The 22,700-nt window shown below is 36.7% G+C and overlaps 1 long non-coding RNA gene across 3 annotated transcripts; it reads left to right on the forward strand.

Moving 5' to 3' along the window:
- Positions 1-16,376: 16,376 nt before the first annotated feature.
- LOC122051443 lies at positions 16,377-20,219 on the forward strand. 3 transcript variants are annotated; one of them, XR_006131439.1, is made up of 6 exons: positions 16,377-16,767; positions 17,068-18,634; positions 18,753-18,868; positions 18,969-18,996; positions 19,110-19,201; positions 20,005-20,219. It is a non-coding gene; the product is annotated as an uncharacterized LOC122051443 (long non-coding RNA). The 3 variants fall into 3 exon arrangements; XR_006131440.1 differs by lacking the exon at positions 18,753-18,868 and having other exon boundaries at positions 16,386-16,767; positions 17,065-17,253; positions 20,005-20,209; XR_006131438.1 differs by lacking the exon at positions 18,753-18,868 and having other exon boundaries at positions 16,390-16,767; positions 17,068-17,253; positions 20,005-20,207.
- Positions 20,220-22,700: the final 2,481 nt, after the last annotated feature.

The following is a 22,700-nucleotide window of genomic DNA, read 5'->3' on the forward strand; positions in this document are numbered from 1 at the left end:
TTATAGTGGCCCTTTTTGTTGCATCCGAAGCACGTCACGCTCCTTGATTCGGGGGAGTCGATTTTCTGAAGGTCTTTATTGCTAAAGCTCCTCTTTCTCCTGGTGAACATTTTCCTTACCAAGTTCACCAGGTACTCTTCATCTTCAGAGTCCTGGTTAGAATCTCCTTCAGGTTCAGGCTTGTTCTTCTTTTCTTTGGAGGAACCTGCAAACAAAGCAACTCCTTTCTCGGCCCCGACGTTAGTTTGTTCGTGTAGTTCTAATTCACAAAACAACTCGTCTAATTTAAGTTTAGATAAATTTTTAGAGATTTTGTAGGCATCTATGATAGATGCCCACAAACTATTACGTGGAAATGCGTTTAATGCATACCTTATTAAGTCTCGTTTCTCCATTTGGTGGCCAATGGCGTGGAGCCCATTGAGGATGTCCTTGATCCTCGCGTGAAGCTGACTTGCAGTTTCCCCTTCCGACATTTTTATATTAAATATTTTATTTAATAATAAGTGTCGTTTTGTTACCTTAGCGTCGCTCGTTCCTTCGTGCAACTCGATCAGTTTGTCTCACAACTCTTTGGCGTTCTTATGTGGCCCGACTCGGTTTAGTTCTTCTCTAGTCAGCCCGCACTGTAGAGTGTTGATTGCCTTGTTCTCTGTTGATGCCTTCTTTTTTAGGTCTGATGTCCAATCTTCTAGATCCAGTAGATTCCCGGAACTGTCTACTGGTATTTTGTAGGGTCTGGTGACGCTCATCCACTGGTCGAAGTCTATCTTGAGATACACTTCCATTCACTTCTTCCAGTACGGGAAGTCATCCCCGTTGAAGAGGGGAGGACACACTGTGCTGAATCCTTCAAGTTGAGACATTTTCATCTTGCACACAAGTAAACAACTAGACAATAAAAAGTCCCAAGACTTGGTCTTGGATTAGCAGCGTGGGAAGAAAAAGATGATAGAAAGATCTAAATGAGTGTTGCACTAAATTAGATAACGAAGAAAAGATCTTTCCAAAAAGGTAAGATTACCGGTTTGGAATTATGCGGAAAAAAAATTAAAAACCAAAAAAAAAAAACTTAACAGAAAGTTCACCCTGTTAGGATCTCTCGTACTCGGCTAGAGAGGGGGGTGTGAATAGCCGACCCCCAAATCGTCGCGTTTCTACAAACTAGGTTAGCGCAGCGGAAAATAACACGTAGAAACAAAGGAAAAGAAGACAAACCTCAAACAAACCGATGTAACGAGGTTCGGAGATTAGGGCTCCTACTCCTCGGCGTGTCCGTAAGGTGGACGAGTCCAGTCAATCCGTCGATGGATGAGTCCCCGGAAAATCGGCTAAAAATAACTCCTTATGGGTGGAGAAACCTCGCCACAATACTCTTGCAACAGCAAGATGAATGTACAAGAAATACAAGAACGCAGAAGACAATACAAGTGTAAAAGCAATCTTGCCTTCTCGTCGACTGGAAGAAGCAACAGCTCCAAGCACCTACAACAGCAGATGATCCAGCCGGAAGCTCACGCGAAGCTTGCGAAGAAGAGCTCAACAAAGCTCAAGCACCAGAACAGCAGCTCTGTAGCAGAAGAGAAGAAGAAGAACCTCTTTCACAGAAGATGCCCTCGTCTCCTTTATACCTGCGAAGAAGAAACAGCGAAGAAACTAGCCGTTGCGTTGCAACGGCTAGAACCCTGATCGGTCTGTGGACCGATCAGGCCCTGATCGGTCCCGAACATCGATCGGTCGTAACCATCTGCGTACTACGATCGATGCGTGGACCGATCGAATACCATTGGATCGGTCCACGCACCGATCCCAACTCTTAGCTTTGAAGCTCTTCCTTCCGCGACATCGTCTCGATCGGCCGCCACGGCCGTCGAGCTCCTGATCGTCCGGAACCGTCGGCGCTCTTCTCGCCGATCACCGGTCGGCGGATCGTCGATACCGATCGATAGTACATCGATTCTTGATCGGTCACGCATCGATCGAGATAACTAGTGACTTGGTTTTGCCCAAACCAAGTCCCAAGCCTTCAAACCAACATTCGGTCAACTTCGACCTGTTGGTACTTCATTCCTAGCATCGGTCATCCCTTGACTGCTAGAATTCCCGCCAAGTGTCCGGTCAATCCCTTTGACCTACTTGGACTTTCCTCAACGCCGGATGTCCGATCATCCCGATCCATCTGGATTTTCCCTTCCCAGCTTCACTCACCGGACTTTCACCGCCTCACTCAGGATTTCCACCGCCTAACATCCAGTTAGGACTTTCTCCTCCTCTACACTCAGGACTTTCCAACCGCCTAACATCCAGTTAGGACTTTCCCTTGGCTTCACTCACCAAGACTTTCCACTAACATCCAGTTAGGACTTTCCCTTGCTTCACCTCAGGACTTTCCAACTGCCTAACATCCCAGTTAGGACTTTCCCACTGCCTGGCTTCACTCACCAGGACTTTCCACACTGCCTAACATCCCAGTTAGGACTTTCACACTGCCTGGCTTAACTCACCAGGACTTTTTCCCGTGCCAAACTCCCTGTTTGGACTTTCCCAGTGCCAAGTCTCCATACTTGGACTTTTCGCTTGCCAAGCTCCCTGCTTGGACTTTTCCCGAATCAGGTCAACCTTGACCTAAGGTTGCACCTACAATCTCCCAAACACCTATTCTTGTCAAACATCAAGAATACAACTCTCTTCTCGTCAAACATCGTCAAACATCAAAACATAACTCGAGTCAAGTCAACTCGAGTCTGGTCAACCAAGTCAACTTTGACCTAAGGTTGCACCAACACACCCCTTGTCTGATTGGTGGTTGCACCAAATCAGAGCAGTACCTGCTCTGATACTACTTGTTAGATCGTAAGCGTTCGATAGAGGGGGGTGTGAATATCGATTAAAACTTTCATTCGAAAAGAGTTAAGCGCACAGCGGAAATAGAGTAAAGACAAAGTAAGAAAGCAAGGCAAGGCTAACACAGTTTGATTTTATTTGGTTCGGAGACTCCTACTTCAAGGCCCGCACTCGTCGAGTGCTTTCGTTGGGCAATCCACTAGCAGTTCGAATATTTGATTACAGAAAGTTAAGTACAGAAGTGCTAACGAAGATAAAACAAAGCTTATACCGACAAAGGAGGAAATTAAAAGAACAGGAGCGAGTTGTCGGAGCTTCGTTAGCGTCGCAGGAGCGCAGAGCAGCAGGGCAAGCAGTAGAAGATCTCTTTTTCAATTGTTGTTTGGAAGCTCCCCTCTGACCCTCCTTTTATATGAGGCTCAAGGTGCCCCGGATCCCTTCCGGGCGCCCTGGTGAGACGTGGCAGGTCCAACCAACAAGCTCCACGTGGCGATGCGCGATCTGGATAAAATCACCTCCCGGGCGCCCGGATCCCTTCCGAGCGCCCGGACCACCTTTCTCCAGAAACCAGCTTTCCTGCAAGACAAGGTTAGTCCGAGGTGAATAAATAGTGTATATCCTGCAAAACAGAGTGTTAGCACAGTTCATAAGTTTGACATAAAAAGTATGACTTAGATTCCGTCTTTCCGAGATCAGAATCTAGTCACGATCTCGACTTAGAGATCCGAAATGGATCTAAGCCGGATCGACGCCTAATGTTCCCTTCCCGGGAACGCGTCCTCACAGTCACTCCCTTCCAGTGACTTACCTTCACTTACCTGCCAGACGTCCAGTCAGCCCTTCGACCCGTCTGGACTTCTCGCCAAGCGTCCGGTCAGCCCGTCGACCCGCTTGGACTTCTCGCCAGCTATTCGGTCAGCCCGTCGACCTAGCTGGACTTCTTTCCAGACATCCGGTCAACCCGTTGACATGTCTGGACTTCGTCTGCACACTCGGTCAGAGTGTTAGATCACAACAAACCTAACTTAATCCGATTTGTCATTCATCAAAACCCGAGTTAGACCGTTAGTGCTAACCGCACCAACAGTAAAAACACATAATGTTGAAAAATAAGTGTAGGTAAGATTTTTTAATGAAAGAAAATTTAAATATACCTCCCCCTAAACTTAACATTCTTCTCCCCCTTTAATCACATAAAAAATGGGGTGCTTTTAACAAGTCTAAGGTAATTTTTTAAAAAAATTTCTAAGTAAGAAAAAACATATTTAAAAAACTTTCCAAAAAAAATAAGTTAAGAATTTAGGGCAACGGAATAAGAAAAAAATGTTTTTCAAGGTTTGAGACATATTTCAAAATTTTCAACAGAAAATAAAAATTTTCATAAGTGTCGAAGAAAAAATTTTAAAAAAATTCTAAGTTTTCGTAAACATGAATATTTTTGAAAATATTTTCTAAGAAAAAAATGTTTAAAAGACTTTTTAAAGCATTATTAGATTTCAACCTTAATGCTTTGTCAGAAAGTTAATTAAATATTTTATTTCAATATTTTGCCTTCCAGGTCGTGGCGAGGCACTAGGTCTTCTTGGTTATTGGAGCAACAACCACTTCCTTAGACAAAGCCTTATAAAGAAATTCACTGTTTAAAATTCTCGCTGAAAAGCGCTAAATTTAATTAACAGTTCAAGTTAAACACGACTTTGGAACTCAATATAGATTTCATCCTACAGGGTTAATCAGGTATTTTCTAAGTACATAAACTTTTGATATTTTCTAATCTGACTTTTATGAAACCTATAGTACTAGTTTAATCCCTTATAATTTCTAAAAGCAGAAAAATTTGAACGGGTAGAGTTTTTCAATTTTTCTATATCTTCTTTTAATTTTTCATTTTCAAGTTTAATTTTATCAAAATCCTCTATCAGACATGATTTTGCTAAAGTTCTTTTTATTTCTAAGTTTTCATTTTTTAATTTATTATTTTAATTTTTTATTTATATAAGACTTTGTCATAGCCTTAATACCGAAATAAAGCTGATCAGGAGGTAAGAGACATACCTCACTTACCATATCAGACTTGAAGCCTGACTCTCCCCCTGCTTCGCTACATTTATCTGAAGTCGCTCCCCCTTCATCGATGCTAGGTTCCGATGTACTTTGTCCTTCATAGCTCACCATCAGTGCTAGTCCGGCATATTCTTGTACTTCAGATTTAGACGATGAAGTGTCGTCCCAAGTAGCTTTTAGATTCTTGTGCTTCTTAGGTATCTTCACTTTGTCCTTCTTGTGTTCTGGGCAGTCCTCTTTTAAGTGTCCTTCTTTTTGACACCGGTAGCAACGAACCCCTTCTTCTATTTCTTAGATTCTTCTTATTCTACATTTCTTTAAATTTATTAGATCAAAAGAATTTTTTAAAATTCCTTACCATATACGCTTCTTGATCTTCTTCTAAGTCTAACTCGGGTTCATCCTTCTTGGTTGCGTTTAGCGCCATTATCTGACTTGATTCCTTTGTTGTCCCTGTACATCTGGTTTCATGTAATTCAAGAGTAGAAAATAACTCTTCTAGGGTACTTACCTCCAAGTCCTTTGAAATATAGTTGGCGTCGATGATTGACGTCCATTTTGGAGTTCTGGGAAAGACATTGAGTGCGTAGCGTACGGTGTCTCGGTTGGTTACCGTTTCACCGAGGTTCTCGAGTCCAGTAATTAATTCTTTTACCTTTGTTGTAGATCGGCTACTTTCTCACCTCTTTCCAGACGAATATTTGTCAGCTTGTTCCAAAGTATATCTCTTCTAGCAAGCTTGGCTTCGGATGTGCCTTCGTGAAGCTCCAGTAATTTTTCCCAGAGTTCTTTGGCCGACGAGTAGCTTCCGATGCGGTTGACTTCTTGAGGCGGCAGTATGCTCAACAAGTGATACTCCGCTCGGTTATTTTCTACAGAGTCATTCTACTCCTTCTTTGTCCAAAGACTCTCTTCTTTTTCTTCTCCATTTTGATTTGTCGGAACTACAAAACCGTACTTTATTATTAAACAAATTTTGAAATTGGTTTTTAGAAATACCTCCATACGATGCTTCCAGTATGCGAAGTCCTCCTCGAATTTTGGTGGAACGATGCTTGGTCCGGCCATTGGTTGCTTGCTTCGATAGACGGTTAGTCCTTCTGAAGCGTCCTCACTCTGATACCACTTGTTGGTCCCTTTGGAAGCCGGCAAGAGGGGAGGGGTGAATTGCCCTAAAAAATAAAACAATCCCTTTCTCGCATTTTCAACTAAAACACTTGCATAAACAGAGCAAACAAAATAGAACAAAGAAAATGAGGCTCACAATTTACTTGGTTACAACCGGGGAGATTGTTAATCCAAGGAAGATGAAAAGCATACTAAAAAAATCTACTCTAGGCGGAGAAACCTCTTACAACGTTGACACACAAGAAATAGAAGCTTAACTCTAAAATGGAGCATACATGTGCTAGAATTAAATTACTTATGATTGATGAAAAGCTTCTGGATCAAGACTATATTTATAGCCTTAGTCGGGGCGACCCGAAAAGGTTCCGGGCGCCCTAGGGGGGATAAAACTACGCAACGGATCACGCTTGACGCGATCTGGTAAAAAAGCGGACTCCGGGCGCCCGGAATGAATCCGGGCGCCTGGACCACTAAGTCAACCTAGTTGACTTTTTGGTCCGGGCCTTCTGCTCCGGTGCTGCTCGCCTTGGTCCAGGTCTTCCGCTCCAGCTCCGCTAGCTTGGGTGATCTCGACCATCATGAATAAGGCTCACCCGAACCCAACTTCCGACCTTCTTCTCGAGCAGCCTTCCTTCCCAATTTCTCGTCCCTCGAACGTCGCGTATGTTCTTCTTGCCCACCAGTGTACTCTTCCGCGGTCACCTCATCCCTCGGACGCACCGAACCTGTCGGCTCTCTCGTCATGCCGTCCTTCTCACTAGCCGCATCTTCCGCTCGACTTCTTGTGTTCCTAAACTCCTACACACTTAGACACAAGGGTTAAACAACATAGGACCTAACTTAACTTGTTTGGTCATATCAAAACACCTTGGGGTTCCAACAGAGGTGACCGCTCGGGTGTGATCCCTAGCTTGAGTCTTGATGGGACAGACGAGCTGTAGGGAGGGTCCCATTGTTTACGCTGGGATTGCTAGAGGGGCGACCGGGAGTTATCTTATTAAAAGTATCAGGCCTGGCTATGCGGACCAGGCTGAGGAAACCCGACCAGTCAGGGGAGGTCAGATACTACTCCAGGCTGCATCTTATGTATCAAATATGGAACCCTGCTATGTCTGTAACCGACCAAAAATTATGCAGTGGCCTTCCCGACCAGGAATTATGCAAATGGGGACATGAGGCGATCTAACTCATTCTTTCTCCTAACTGTTGACTAGTACTACATCCCCTTGACTTCTGACTGCCACATCCCCTTGACTTCTGATTGTCTTGCCTTATTGGGCCCCACCTATATGCGATGTATCAGTGTCTATCGCAAGAAGCATTAAGAACATGGTTAGATGATGATGATGAGTCTAACAATTGAATATGGGGAATATCACTAGCATGAGCAACATGACCCCATATTCCCACCAAATAAATCAAAAAAAGTGTGATTGGCTCCTTACGTGGCGCTCAAGCTTCACTAGTTGTTCAATCGTTGTATGTGTGTTCTACTTTAGAATTGAACACTGATTGTTTCGGAAATATACCCTACTTCTTACCACCACACCAGGCCCTAGGGCGAGCACGTGCCTTTTTTTGACAAAAGGTAACTTGCTCACCCCAAGTGCCCATCCCTGTCGGCCCCATAACGAGATGAAGGGAGTAAATCATGGTGACCGAGGGGCCTCTCTAGGTAAAAGAGATTTTATTATCCAATGAATTATTCTCTCGGGGATTCGATCCTTGCTCTTATATGACAATTTGTCACTCAAGTATGAACTCGATTATGCCTGTGGGAGCACATATCTTCCAAATATGGAGCCCATCACAAGTACCAACTGTTTTGATTTTTTTTTTTAAATTTTTTTAGTTGGCACTAGGTTGTAAGCTTATGCTTACTAATCATATGGTAATGACCTGTCTAATCTATGTGAGTTTTTCAATGATTATCAAGATAAATCGAAAAATGCTTACCATGTATAGCTCATAAACGTAACCCAATATTCTTACGTCTATTTTTAAAAAAGTACCAACTCTGATGTGAATCTTGAGTTGGTGTAGATTTATATGTCTTTTATTGTGGCAAATATAACAGTCTTATGTGATTTTTGATCTATTGAATCAGATTTCTGATTGATTTAACCAAACAATTTCCATTGATTATTAATACTACGAGTTCTATGAATTTGGTCAATCCGAGGAAGAGTACGATGAGCTAGTTCGCCATGAGCAGTAGAAATTGAGGATTGATAGATGGTTCATATAAAATATTTTCTTCCCACTCACTTCACATTATATTAATATTTTTTAACTTTTTATCGAACCTATAAGTTTCTAAATATTTAAATCATGTATCATAATTTTAAAATTATTAAATCATGCATCCACTTTCCATTTTATCCTCGTCTTAAAATCAATTCGACTTAAAAATAAATCAATCGATTGATTTTTTTCCAGTTAAATTGATTTCATTTTGTTTGAAAAATCCATCAACCGGTTTCGACCAAAATCGACTAATGGACCTAGAGACCTTAGAATGATATGAAATTAGTTCCTATATATTTGTCTAGTTGCCCTGATTGTAAAAATACTATCAAATATCAATTTGACACAATATATTGAGAATAGTGATATTTTGAACATGAATAATTTTTCAGATACATTTGTGTTCAAAAAATCACTGTTCTTAATATATTGAGTCAAATTGATATTTGATAGTATTTAAATAATCAAGAGAACTAGATAAATATATAGGAACTGATTTCATATCATTCCGAGGTCTTTAGGTCCATCAGTCAATTTTGGTTGAAACCGGCCGATGGATCTAGAGACCTTGAAATGACATGAAATCAGTTTCTATATATTCATATAGTTCTGTTGATTGTAAAAATACTATCAAATATTAATTTGATGTAATATATTGAGAGCAGTGATTTTTTTTTGAAACTACGACCGAATGAACCTAAATAAAATCAACATAAATTCATTCGACCAAAATCGGTTGATAGACCTACAGAGTTCGGAATGAAGTGAAACTAGAGCCAATGAGTTCTTCTAGTTCTTATGATTATATCTATACCCTCAAACATCAATTTGACCTAATATATTAAGAGTAGTGATTTTTTAAATATGAATTAAATTTTAAAACACATTTATGTTTAAAAAAAAATATTGTTCTCAATATATTAGGTCAAATTGATATTTGATAATATTTTTACAATCAGGAGAACTAGACAAACACATGGGAACCAGTTTCATGTCATTTCTAGATCTCTAGGCCCATCAGCCGATTTCGACCGAAATCGGCTAATGGACCTAGAGACCTTGAAATGACATGAACTTATTTCTATTTGTTCGTCTAGTTCTCTTGATTGTAAAAATATTATTAAAAATCAATTTTACCGAATATATTCAGCATAATAAATTTTTAAATATGAATTAGTTTTACAGACACATTCGTATTTAAAAAAAATACTCTCAATATATTAGGTCAAATTAATATTTGATAGTATTTTATAATCAAGAGAACTAGACGAATACATAGAAACTGGTTTCATGTCATTCCAAAATCTCTAGGTTCATTAGCTGATTTTGACCGAAACTAGCTGATGAATTTTTTCAAATACATAGGAAGAAATCAATTCGACTGAAAAAAATCAATGGATTGATTTTTTTTAAGTCAAATTGATTTGAGGATAAAGGTAAAATAAAAAGTGGGTATGTAATTTAATAATTTTAAAATTATAATATGTGATTTAGATATTTTATAAATTTATTTATTCGTTCGGTAAAAAATTGAATATTTTTTCTTATGAATTAAAATATTCCTGCTGATCAATCTTGTGCAGTGCATGCACTGTCCCCTCAGATGAGTCTACTGGCTAGCGCATGAGGTGTTGTCATAATAAGGTCTGGGGTTCGAATCTTAGTAAAATCGAGGTAAATGTCTCCCTTATGTGTTAGTCACTATTCCAAATACTAGTAGCTGTCCGTGATTTACCTCCTCCGTATTGACCCTGGAACCGGTTGACAGGGATCCTGAGGATGAGCATATTCATCTTTTGCCATAATTGTACAGTGCATGAGTGCAATGTTTTGAATTATACATGACAAATAGTGTTTTTGAAAGACTAATGGTGAGTTTAATTTAGAGGGAATTCATTCCGGTTAATTCTCATGAAATGGATATATAATTTATATATTTGATTAAAAAAATGGTATGTGAATCTTAATGGAATTGTTATTTCAGAATCATTGATCATAAACTATTTTAAATATTTATTTGTGACATTTGAATGAGATGGAGATGCGCAAGCATTCAAATCGATCGCAATATCTAGCACGTGAAAAAGAGTTTTTTTATTTTATAAATGGGCTGAACAAGTTAATCGATTAAATCGACAATTCATAAAAGACATGTCGGGGAAACCAATGAATTAGATGAGCTAAGCAAATAGATTGGACGTATGAGTCAATAAATGATGGCCCAAGTAATATCAAATGAATTGAATGTAGGCAGAATGAAATAGAGCAAATTAGATTTGATAAACATTATCTTTTAGACACAAAAAGAATTGTGACAAACAAATTAAACTGGACAAGAGATCCTTGTTTGAACCAAATAGAATGGTCGAGCACGAGTTAACACGTAATTAGAGGTGTCGGTTTTGTCCCAACGTAACTCACTAGAGAACATAATATACATTTTAATAGAATGAAAGAGAGGATTGTACCAGATTAGTATACCGTATCTCTTGATTATTACCCTCCTTTTATTGTTCTTACCGTGTAATAGAATCATTATGGCATTTAAATTCTCCTCCTATAATGATCGTCAATACCATTATTGTCTACCCATTTAGTAATCACATCTCATGATATACTTCTTCTATAATGATTAACGTTTATCATTATTGATTGTCTTTAGTGTCCGTCACTTCCTCTCGAATTAAATCAAAACTACATCCCTCATTCCCAATCCCAAATTTTTTATGCCAAGCACAATTCGGCTGCAAACCTGACTCTTAGACACTAGATTCTAATGCACAGCACCATCCGGCTCTAAGCCCAATTCTCTAGCACTAGATTCTAATTCCTAGCACCATCCAATGAAGACCTCTTGACGGGTAAATTAATAATCAAACTTTTGTTGAACATGTTTGTTGTCCGACAAATTTTCACAACAGATGGTTATAGAAGAATCAGATGGACGATCTCTTGATGATCCTATGAATTGTTTAGTGTATTCAATAAAGGATGAAGAGGTAGAGCAAGCAAGTACCTAGTTCCTCCACGAGCAAAGTTTAATAGATGTGACAAGCCAAAGAGGATGTGCATATTTGATCGAAGGTCAAGACACAAGAATAGGAGACTTAGAAAGTATCTGGCACCGACACGAGTATGATTCAAAAGATTTTTCATTGAAGCACCTATCAAGAGAAGAGGGAAGAGAAATCATCTTAAACCATGCACTCCAAAAGATTTTTCATTGAAGCACCTATCAAGAGAAGAGGGAAGAGAAATCATCTTAAACCATGCACTCCCGATTGTAACTAATAGGGGGTTGAGCTAATGATCGAAAACAAATCCTTCCTAAATGGCAACCCAAGTTCTTTTTTCATTTTTATTTGAGTGTTTCTTTTATTTTTTCATCTTAATTTTCTGTTTTGTTTAATTTCAGGGCTAGAGCGCTCCATGATTTGGTCTTAGCAACTGCTACAGTGCGTGAGGATCCCTTCTACAAAAATACCTTGATTTAGGGACGAAATTAAGGGATGAAAACTTTTCGTCCTAAATCTATAACAAATTTAGCGACAAAAAAATAAATCGTCGCTAATTAGCAACGAAATTAAGAACAAAAGAGTTTCATCGCAGATTAACAATAGATTATATTTCATCATCAAATACGTTGCAAATTAACGATGAAATTCGATATTCATCGTAAACTCTACAATGAATTCTAGATTCGTTGTAAATTTTGCAACGAAATAGATATTCCTTGCAAACTCTACGATGAATTCAAAATTTTTCGCAAAAGATGAAGTCTTGAAATGACTTTACCGAGACCATAGGCCAAAGATTTGTTGCTAATTCTATGACAAATCTAAGGATTCATACAAAATGGATAAAATTTAAAAATAAAAATAAATGTATCCAAAAATTGACTGATAGATTCAGAAAGCTCATAATGATATGAAATTAGTTCTCATGTGTTAGTATAGTTCTTCTGATTATATCAATGTCTTCAATCATCAATTTGATAGAATATATATTTTTCATAGCCAAGTCAATTAAAAAGACTTTAATCGATTGATGGCTTAGTAAAAATACTAAAAGAGTTATTGATTGAACATGTTAGAGTTATTTTGATGTTAAAAAAAATAACTAAACTGAGTATATTGGGTCAAATTGATGTCTGATGTATTTATATAATTAGAAGAATTAGACAAACATATAGAAACTAATTGTATGTTATTTCAAGCTCTTTAGATCCATCAGATGATTTTATACACATTTATTTTTATGTTTAAATGTTTACCATTTTGCAACAAATCTATGGATTCATCACAAAATTAGCGATGAATCCTTGGATTGGTTTCAGAATTGGCAACGAATCCATGGATTCGTAGAATAGTTAAAAATAAAAAATAAAAAATAAATATATCCGAAATGATAGATTGACATAAAGAGTTTGGAATGATATGAAAATAAGTTTCTATATAATTGATTAGCTCTCTTAATTATAAAAATATTATAAAATATCAATTTGACTAATATATTGAGAGCAGTGATTTTTTGAATATGAATAGGTCTAAAAAAAATCTTATTTCTGTTCAAAAAATCACTAATTTCATTTTATTAGGTCAAATTCAAGTTTGAGAGCATTTATATAATTCAGATATCTGTTTGAATACATAGAAATTTGTTTCATATCATTCCAAGATCTCGAGGTTCATCTGCCGACTTCAAACAAATTTATTTTTAATTTTTAACCATTTTACAACGAAACCATGGATTCGTCACAGAATGGTCTAAATTGAAAAATAAAATTAAATGTATCTGAAACTAGTTGATGGACCTTAAGAACTTAGAATGGCATGCAATCAGTTCCTATGTATTCGTCTAATTTTACTAATTATATTTATACTCTCAAATATTAATTTGACACAATTTCTTTTTTCATAGTTAAGTTAATTAGATGGACTTCAATCGATTGATGACTTAGTAAAAATACTAAAAAGAGTTATTGATTGAATATATTAGAGTCATTTAGATGTTAAAAATCATTGATCTCAATATATTCGGTTAAATTAATATTTGAAGGCATTTATATAGTCAGGAGAACTAGAGGAACACAAATGAAATAATTTTATATCATTCCAAGCTCTTTAGGTTCATCTACTGGTTTCAGATATACTTATTTTTATTTTAAAATTTTGAATAATCTACGATGAATCTATGGATTCATCACAGAATTAGCAATAAATCCTTGGATTCATCTTAGAATTGATGACGAATCCATGGATTCATCACAGAATAGTCAAAAATAAAAAATAAAAAATAAATGTGTTCGAAATGACAGATTGACCTAGAGAGCTTGGAATAACATGATACTAGTTTCTATGTCTTTATCTAGTTCTCCTGATTATATAAATTCTCTTATACATCAATTTAACTCAAAATATTTAAAATATTGATTTTTTTGGATCAATTTAAGCTCAGGGTTAAGCCAATTATATTTTGCCCAAATGGTTTAGGGATTGGGATATATTGTTTAAGTAAAAAAATTAAAATAAAAAAATTAGATGCTCATGGGGTATAATATATAGTATTTAGGGTACATATTTTTTTTGTTTTGATTTTTTTAATCTTTGGGTTTAGGATTTAGGATTTGGAATTTAGGATTTAGTGTTTAGGGTATAGTATTTAGGATGCATAATTTTTTAATATTTTTTAGGGTTTAGGATATCTAATTTGGGGTATAATATTTAAGGTTTAGGATTTAAGGAATTTAAAATTTTTAAAAAATAAAAAAGTAGTGTTCTCCTAGATCCATTCCTAGAGCCTCGAACACTTGTCATGCAAAGGAGTAGAATATAAGTGAGGTAGGATATCATAGAATTGGCAATGAATCCTTGGATTCATCTCAGAATTGGTAACGAATTCATGGATTCATTACAGAATGGTCAAAAATAAAATAAACAATAAATATGTTCAAAATGACATTTGGACATAGAGAGCTTGAAATGATATGATACCAATTTATATGTGTTCATCTCGTTCTCCTGATTATATAAATACTTTCAACATCAATTTAACCCAAAATATTGAGAGTATTAATTTTTTGAAAATGAATGTGTCCGAAAAATATAATTCATGTGCAAAAAAAAAAAATACTACTTTCAATATATTTGGTCAAATTGATATTTGAGGCATATATATATAATTAGGAGATCTATAGGAATACATAAGAATTTATTTTATATCATTTCGAGCTCTTTTGGCCCATCTACTGGTTTCAATATTTTATTTTTAATTTTTGACCATCCTGCGACAAATCTATGGATTCATCAACAATTCTACAACAAATCCAATGATTCGTTGCCAATCCAATCATTCGTTGCCAATTCTACGATGAATCCAAGGATTCATTGCCAATTTTGCAACTAATCCATGGATTCGTCGTAGAATGGTCCAAATTTAAAAATAAAAATAAATATGTTTGAAACCGGCTAATAGACTTAGAGAGCTCGGAATGATATGAAATTAATTTCTATGTGCTCATCTAGTTCTTCTGATTATATCCATATCCTTAAATATCAATTTGATATAATATTTTTTTTATAGTAAAGTGAATTAGATGGACTTTAATCGAATGAGTTAGTAAAAATACTAAAAATACAACTATTTTTCTTACAAGACTATGTATGTACTACATAAAAAATATATGGAACCACTCTTTCTGCTTACAAAATATATAAATCAAATATAATATTCTTTCATACATATATCAATAAGTCATGAACCAGGGATTGGTGGCATGATACCGTTGGTGCGGTTAGCACTAACGGTCTAACTCAAGTTTTGATAAATGACAAAATAGGTTAAGTTAGTTTCGTTATTATCTAACACTTTAACCGAGTGTGCAGGAGAAGCCCAGACAGGTCGACGGGCTAACTTGATATCTGGCACAATGCCCAGCTAGGTCGACGGGCCGACCGGATAGCTGGCACGAAGTCCAAACGAGTCGATGGGCTGATCGGACATTTGGCACGAAGTCCAGCTAGGTCGGCGGGCTGACAGGATAGCTGGCACGAAGTCTAGACGGGTCGAAGGGCTAACCGGACGTTTGGTAGGTAAGTGAAGGTAAGTCACTGGAGGGGAGTGACTGTGAGGACGCATTCCTGGGAAGGGAACATTAGGCGTCGATCCAACTTAGACCCATTTCGGATACCTAAGTCGAGATCATGACTAGATTTCGGTCTTGAGGAGACGGAATCTAATTACTATTCTGCTTATCTATAAATTATGCTAACATTCTATTTTGCAGGATAATATTATTTACATTTTACCTCGAACTAACTCTTTCTTGCATGAGAAGGATTTTCTGGAGAAGAGTGGTCCGGGCGCCCGGAATGCAAACTTTATCCCCAACGCGTGTCGACACATGGAGCTTCATGATTGGCTGGGCTACGTCACATTCAGGGTGCCCTGAAGGTATCCGAGCGCATTGAACTTCCTATATAAGGAGGGAGAAGGCTGGAGCAAGAAGAACAACGACAAGATCCTTCAACGCTAGCCTTAGTGCTCTGTTGTGCTCCTATGACTCCACGACCGACAGAGTGCTTTTCTGTTTCCTTATTTACATTGTCGGTATTATTATTTTTAGCATTCCTATAATTCAATTTGTAATCAATCTTCCAAATTGCTAGTGAATTGTCCAACAAAAGCACTCAACGAGTGTGAGCCTTGGAGTAGAAGTCGCCGAAGGCTCCAAACCAACACTACAAGAAAAACCCTCATAGACATCGGTGGAACAACATCGGTTTTAAGCAAAAACCGATGTCTTTGAGTGTTTTACACTGGTTTTTCAAAAAATCGGTGTCTATAAGCACATATTTTCACTCATAGACATCGATTTTTTAAGCTGATGTATATGAGTGTCTTTTTTTTGTTAATAGACACCGCTTTTAACAATGGTTTTTAGAACCTGGTGTCTATGATAAAATAAAATAATTTAATTTTCCCACCAATACTTAGCCGAAATTTGCAACACTTCAATCTTACCTCCAATCCTAAACCTATATCGTGCCGTCCACCATCTCTCTCAGCCTCATCTCCCTCTTCCCCTTCCTAGATCGACGCCCCTTCCTCTCCTGATTAGGATCAACAGACCACGACGCCTTTGCTTCTCTGTCCAACCACGTCGTATCTCCTCCAACTCTTCCCTTTGGGTGAGAAGAGGAGCCCTTCATTTTATAGAAATGCTCGCTGTTAAAAGGGCAAGTTGGCGACAGCAGCGGAGCATCGGCGAAGGGTTCATTTTCTCGCTCTTCGGGACACTCGTTGCTTTGTTGCGGTGCTCTCTAACACATATTTCTCGTTTCCTGAGGAGGAACAATGGCTAGAAAGGGGCTTGATCGTCTCGCATTTGTTCTTCGTCAGCGATCGCCCTCAAACTGAAGAGCAAAGAGCCACCACTTCACAACGACTGCTCACTTCCCCTTTCTTCCTCCTCCTCCGCTCCTGGTTACGATCTACTTTCCCTTATATTCTTGTACAAATGTTGCTCTCTGTAAGGGAAAAAAATAAGGATTTTGTGGAAGCGATTTATGATTTCTGCACAGTTTTCTTGTAGGCAAGAAAAAAAGAGAGGATTTCTCCCCCTCAAAACGAGTTGCTTTTGCTTTGATTTTTTGTTTTTTTTCCGATGTTTGTTTTTAGAGAAAAGGGATTACTTCCCTAAAATCTACCCTTTGATTGTGTTGATGGTTAGAAATCTCTTTTCTTCCCTAAAATCTACCCTTTGATTGTGTTGATGGTGAGGAGGAGGAGGAGGAGGAGGAGATGGAGGAGGAGATGAAGAGGAAGAGCTCCAGCATGGGCAACCTGGTTTCGTGCACCGTCACTGCATCGGCCGCCAATCGTGTCCTCGTCGATCAAGGGTACCACTCCGATGGCAGCCTCCTCCTACCCCGAGCGGGTTGACGAAGAAAAGCCACGAGAGAAAGAGGGGTTCGTGGCAATGATCTCTCTTTCTTTTTCAAAATAATAAAATAAAGCATAAGCCCAGTATTCTCGATTTATCGCCATGTTTTAGTTTTTTTTTTTTTTGAAGTTGGGGCAAATCCTTCATATATTTGTTGTTCAAAAGTCACATTTTGATCTACTTTGCTGATATTATATTTTGTGGATATATCTGATGAATCTCCTGAGCTTTGTGATTCCTTGTTGATTTGATTATATTTTGTGGAGGTGAATTAAATTAGCTAATTCGTTATTCTTGTTCATATTCTAACGGGAAGAGATTAGGCACAATAATCTCTTAGTTGTGCTCCCTGTTGATTTTTTTTATTTATTTTTTTTATTCTTTGTCAGTTGTCACAGGATTGGGTTCGTAGAGTATTATCTGAAATTGTTTATCGCCTTCTCTGCACTGACCTTTGTGGGAACCTTTTCTTTTTCCAATGCAATAATCACACTTTTTGAAACTTTAGATACATGCAATAACCAGAATATTACGGACTGTTTATTGCTATTTTTTTTTCACCTGAATCTGAACAATCGACCAGATGGTGAAGCGCTCTGATTCCCATTTCAATGTCTCATCTCAAACTAATACTGAAACCATGGACTTGGTATTCCTTTTTACTTGTATGTTTAAACTGTTAACCAACAGTTGATCCTCTCAATGGTTGGTACCTTCTTGGTTTATAGTCTAAGACGATGGTGGATCCTCATCATAAACATCATCAATCAAGCTATGTTTTTCCCAATTACTAGGGTGGATCAGCACAAATAATAAAAAGCATACCCTTGGTTGCTTTTCCTGATTAATTTTGTCTCTTGCGTGAAAGATAACTTTTTTTATGCATATTATTCTTTTCTAAATGTCCTTTCTATCAAAATATTAATGACTGAGACACTCTGGTATATCAGATTTAATCTCTTAAATCTCTTCTCTTTGATTGTGCCTTTGATGTTGAAATTCTTATTTGCTCTTCATCATTGTTTCTTCTTGTGTGAAAATTGAAACCGCACTTGTATTTCTCTTTAGAAGATACACTTGAAATGCACTGTATATGGTCGATTCTCATAACTGATTGTTTGCCAAGACTATAGAAGATGAATGTAGACTCCATTAAGTATCCAGTTTAAAGCAAAGGATCTCCATGTGTGTGTATTTTAATTGCATAATTTTAGCCCTTCTAATACCATTTTGTCGCAAGTGTGGACACTGCAAGAAGCTTGCCCCTGAATATGAAAAGCTTGGATCGAGCTTTAAAAAGGATAAATCTGTTTTGATTGGGAAGGTTAGCATCGTTCTAAATTAGGCCAAGAAGCATCATCTCTTTTACTACAGAAGCACTTACTGAGTTTGTGAATACTGAAGGGGGTATATTGCAAATTATATTTACTAAAAATTCTTGAAATGACAATTTTAGATATGGTCAAATATTATTCCTTCACCTGAATTAATTTTTTACCTTTTATTTGTGGGCTTATTGTTGTAGGAACAAATGTGAAACTAGCAACTATCCCTTCTAATGTAGTAGTATTGACTCCAGAGATTTGATTAGATTGTTCTTGATGTAAATAAAGATGTTCTTGTTGAATTCTATGCACCATGGTTAGTGTATTTGCTAAGGTTCCTTTTTTTCTCTCCATTTGTAGCATTAGATACTTTTCCTTATCCACTGTAGACGACTAAGTTTCTTATCTTCAAACAGGTGTGGCCATTGCAAGCATCTTGCTCCTGTGAGTATTTTTGTTGATATAGGGCTTAAGACCTAGATTAGCCTAAGGTCATATTTGCCATATTTTTAATTATGAGATTACTAGATCTAACCTGATTTTTTTTTTTGGTGCAGATATATGAGAAGTTAGCCAATGCATACAAATTGGAAGATGATGTTGTCATTGCTAACTTGGATGCTGATAAATACAAGGATTTAGCATAAAAGTAAGTCTTGAATATGCAATTTTCATATGGTGTGCACTGTTAAGTTTCATGCACGATCACAATCTAGAATCTGGTTATTTATGCTATTAGCTAACAAATTGAGGTTGAAAGTTGATATATTCATTAATGTGGATTCAGTCAATTGTGTACCTTGAATGCTTCATTAGTTCTGCTACCTATTTAGATTTTGGAGAAATATTATATGATGTTAATTTAGAGTAAGTTGAAAGTAGGTATCAGTTATTGAATTATATGTATTTTGAAACTTACATATTGATAAATAGTTGTCAAATTGAGAGTTCTGTATTTCTAATCACCTATGTACTAGATTTAGATTTGGGGAATTGTGGTATTGTGATGTCAGATGATACCTTAAATGCAGAATCAACATCTAATTGAGAGGAGGATCAGATTCCCTCACAATTCTTGTTTTCTACAAATTTAATACTTGAATTCGTTGATGTTTGAGAAGAAGTGTAATGCTAAAATGCTTCCAACCTTATCCAACATTCATCTGACATGAAAATTGGGTGAAAAATGTGCATTATGACCTACTATATTTTGTGCTTAATCATTATTATTTCTCAAATTATCATGATGAAGTCCTCTTGAGTCTTTTTTTTTTTGTATACCATCCTTACTATGATAGGGTGTTAGCAATAATTTGGTTTGACATGAATGATTCCATCTAAAAATTCACTATACTAAAGACTATTTAGTCATTTCCTATGTGGGAGGACCAGAATTTTCAACTTTGTCATTCTGAAATTAGTTTGTTAAGCGGGATGCCTTCTGCATTTCAGGTATGCAGTTAGTGGTTATCATACCTTGAAGTTTTTTCCCAAGGAAAACAAAGCTGGTGAAGATTATGAGGCTGAACGGGAGTTGGATGAATATTTATGGATACTGTTGTAAGAAGAATATTTATGTAATTTGTGAATATTTGTGTATTTTATGGATACTATTGGAAGAAGAATATGTGTAATTTATGAATATTTGTGTATTTTATGGATACTATTGTAAGAATAATATTGGTGCATTTTATCGATTTTTCACTGTTTCGGAAATTGAATTTGTGTCGTTAAACAATATTGATATTACATCGGTTTTCCACCTCTGCAAAACCGGTGTCATTAACTAATATTACATCAGTCGTATACCGCTGCCAAAACTGGTGTATTAACATATAATATTACATCGGTTTTACATCATTGATAAAACAGTGTTGTTAAGTGATACTACACCGGTTAATAACCGATTCAAAAACCAGTGTCGTTAAGTGATACTACACCGGTTTTAACCCGATGTCTAAAATGGCAGACCTTTTACATCGCCTTCATAGACATCGGTCGAAAATATAATAGACAACGGTGGAAAACCGATGTCTATGAGGGTTTTTGTTGTAGTGCAAGTAAAAATACTTGTGTTAGCGTTGCTCTTTCTTTTCGTTTATTCTTTCTGCTGCGTACTCTTTCTAAATTTTAAAATCGCTATTCAACCCCCCCCCTCTAGCAAAACTCATCGATCCAACAAATACAAGACCTTCGATTATGGCCTAGTTGTTTGTAGTGAATGCATTTGATTTTTACTTGCCCGTTATGTTTCAACTCGATCTGTGCCTTCTTTCGCCTTCCAGACTATACAAGGCCACGAGGACATAGAAATATAATATTGTTTACGCCCCTAGGTCAAAATTCCGTTCTTCAAAGAGGGTAAATACAATCTTGCAAGTGGCATTCTAATTTAGTGAATGAAAATAATGCTTACAATACAAGAGCGTATCTATGTTCCAGTGAATAATGATGACAATAGTATGTAAGCAATGCAATCCTAAATTTTTAGACTTTTCCGCCTCCGAAAGGTATATAAGAAAGAGAAGGTTAGTGGTGGTAGTCATTATGACTAGACTTTGGATATAATTGCTTTGGAAGCTTGTGAACCAAGTAAAACTAATTGTGTACTGTATTGAGTTTTAAAGTTTCTGTTGCATTCTCAATGACACTATTCACCCTCTTTAGCTCGCAATGATCCTAACATATAAAATATAATAGAGAGATCATATTTGAAATGTAAATAGTTTAGATTCATTTAATAAGTTTAATTAAAATTGATACATTATCTAAATTAATTAAAATCGAAAAACAAAGATAAATAATAAGTCTGTACAAACTAATATTTACATGTAAAATTTACTAAATTGCGCTGATCATAATAGTTTTTAGACAATTGAAATTGAGTGGATATGTAATAGGTAAATTTGATAAAGAGAAATATTAGAATAAAAAATAATTAAAAAAAGTCCTTTCATCAGTTATTTTGTTTGTTAATTTGGTAACCGCAAACTACGAGTGGAGCAATGATAATGGATTATTAAAAATCTCGTCCTACTTAGGCGGTAAGAGATAAAAAGGCACGAAGATTAATAACATGCAGATTCCTTTCAGATATCTATATAAGCACCATGAGAGGTAAGGTATAGATAAGTTGGTCTTCTTATTCTCGGAAGTGGAGACCACTCTCCTCCTTTAAGCTCTCCTCCTCCTCCTCCTCCTCATCTTCTTCTTTCTTTCATATTCTTCATCTAATCTGTGACTGACTTGAGCGTCGGAAAGACCATGCTGGCAAGCCGACTCAAACTCTAAAACGTGTTACATCTCAGGATATCAGATAAGCTTTCTAGAGAGGAGGAATCCGAGCGAACGAAAAAAGAACTCATCATAAACCATAGAAGGGACTTTTTTTATATAGTTGGTATCAAATATCCAGCTTATGTCGACCAATTCTGGGATGACCGACCTCGTGTCATTGAAGTTTTCCACCTATAATCAAGATAAATCGGGAAGCACTCGCAACGGACAGCCCATTAGCCCAGTATTCTTAGGTCAATCTACATTAAAAATTTAATTGGTTAATTTATCATAAATATCTCTAAAATTTAAAAAAAAAATACTTTGTCACTATATCATTGTCCCTGGGTAGGGATGATGTTGATGCAATAGAGAATCCAAAATTATTTTTTTTTTAAGTAGTTATCCGTTAATTAAGTTTAATTTATTTTTTATATTTAATTTTCTCCTAAATCTTAGGAACTGAGTCTTGATAGTTAATTTATCCTAAATCTTAGGGAATAAGTCTAGTTGGTTATTTTTCTATTTAGATTTTTTTTTAGGGTTTTGAGAGCTATATAAACCTATGCTTAGATGATGTTTGGGGATAAGTTATTTTTATATTGAATCAATTGGTTTCGCTCAAGCCACGTTACGGCTACATCTCTTTTGTTCTTTATTTCCCTCTCTTATTTTGTCAAGAAGGTTTTTTTTTTTAAAACCAATCTTGAGCTACTTCTTATTTCGTTATTTCTCTCTTGTTTCTTTTTAATCCCTCTGTAACTTCATGCCCCAGAATAATCTATATTCTGCTCAGCGTTAGTTGGTACTAGAGCTCATTAAGATTCAATGGAGGGTCATCGTGGATGTGGTCATGATCGTGAAAGGCAGGT

This window comes from Zingiber officinale, chromosome 3A, assembly GCF_018446385.1.
Source record: "Zingiber officinale cultivar Zhangliang chromosome 3A, Zo_v1.1, whole genome shotgun sequence".
Lineage (NCBI taxonomy): Eukaryota > Viridiplantae > Streptophyta > Magnoliopsida > Zingiberales > Zingiberaceae > Zingiber > Zingiber officinale.